General features: G+C 42.0%; 1 non-coding gene across 1 annotated transcript; it reads right to left on the reverse strand.

The window, feature by feature from the left end:
* Window positions 1–561: 561 nt before the first annotated feature.
* On the reverse strand, window positions 562–666 carry LOC138931239 (U6 spliceosomal RNA). Its single transcript, XR_011446488.1, has one exon. It is a non-coding gene; the product is annotated as a U6 spliceosomal RNA (small nuclear RNA).
* Between the last annotated feature and the right edge of the window lie 961 nt (window positions 667–1,627).

Raw genomic sequence — 1,627 nt, forward strand, 5'->3', positions numbered from 1 at the left:
TTGAGCTTTGCATCCATTTATTTTCTTACTTTTTATTTATACCAAATCATAAAATTCAAGTTCACAATTCCATGTTGCTAGAAATTGCAGCAAGTGTTTGGTAGCTGGGTCAGAGACTTCTGTATATTGCACTGAACAAGGAGCCATGAATCGAGAAGTCATTTCTTTATTTGTTGTCTTCCCCCAGCCACTAAAGGGTGAAGTATCAAACTCAATTTCTGTAAGGATGAATGTTTCGCCTTAGGAGAGTGGGTCTCCCTGGGGGCAGTGCCATCAAGGGTATACTTTGAAAACACATGGGGCTATTTTTGTTGTTACAGTGATTGACAGGAATCCCCTGGCAGGGATCTCCTGGCAGTTAGAGGGCAGGAGCCAAGAATGTCATGTGTCCTTCAGTGTCTGTGACATTTGTACAGGGATGAATGTTTCTCCGTTTTACATAATTTTCAAATGTCCCTCTAGCCATCCATGTGTATGAAAAACCTATCTGTGGTCATCCAAGCCTAAGCCTAACCTCATTTACATGTAAAGTTAAAGTACTTTTTTCTAAAATTTACTTTTAAAAATATGAGATGCTTTCACAAATGTGCATGTCATTCTGTGCAGGGGCCATGCTTATCCTCTCTGTATAATTCTAATCTTAGTATACTGCTGCTGAAGCGAGCATAACTCAAAGTATTTTTTGAGCAGTTTTAATATCCTGGAATTTTCCAGGAACGGAACTACTGTGTAAATTGAAAGGAGTATGTGTTGTTTTGTTTGGAACCTTACCAAGAATGGTTTAATGTTTTAGAAAATCACACCAATGACATCAATGCCATTTATGGGCTGTGCTGGATATCTTCCATTGCCCTTGCAGATTCACTCCACCCTCTCCGCCTCTGCTGCGCCCTGGGGAGGGATTGGATCAATAGATTTCCTTGCTCTCTGGCTTCTGGGTAGGTTCACTCATTCGAGAGCATGGACAGGACATCTGGAAGGCAAAAGGAGAGTGAGATATGCCACTTGAAAGGACCACTAGAAACGAGATGTTATCTAATCCATGGAAGCATAAAGTTGGATATGACACCAGTATTCTGTTTGAAAATGATAATGTTATATATACGATTAAGTCCAGGCTAGTCAGAAGGCACCAGTAAACTGCCTGGAGAGGTGTCTTAAACTCCTATGGTACTTGATCCTATCAATTTATTTCTCACTTAATCCACATTTATGGCTTCCCAAGAGTTCTCTATGACTGGTTAACAGAGACAAAGCACAGGCCTGGTTTTTGCAGTTTGCTGGCACCAGCTAAAGGCAGAAGGTATTTCTAGGGGCAAAACTTCAGGCAGTACATCTTACTGTTCACTTCAAGTGGGAGGAGAGATGGCCTCTTTTCGCTCTGGGCATAGTATAAGGAGATACAATCTGACACAGCCCAGAGTGTCCCTGCTCATTCTTGCTTTATATGCCAAGAATGCAAGGCCCTGACCACTTTACCTGACTCATTTCTCTGCGCTGTATGTGCAAGGAGCTGCCTTGAAGGAGGAGGTGATATTTCCCTCTGGGGTAAAGAGCAAGCTTGCTATATAAGATGTCAATTCCCCAAGGCCAGTGTCCTTTGGTGTGATGCAGACATGCATTTTGT

The sequence above is a fragment of the Ovis canadensis genome, chromosome X (genome assembly GCF_042477335.2).
Source record: "Ovis canadensis isolate MfBH-ARS-UI-01 breed Bighorn chromosome X, ARS-UI_OviCan_v2, whole genome shotgun sequence".
NCBI lineage: Eukaryota > Metazoa > Chordata > Mammalia > Artiodactyla > Bovidae > Ovis > Ovis canadensis.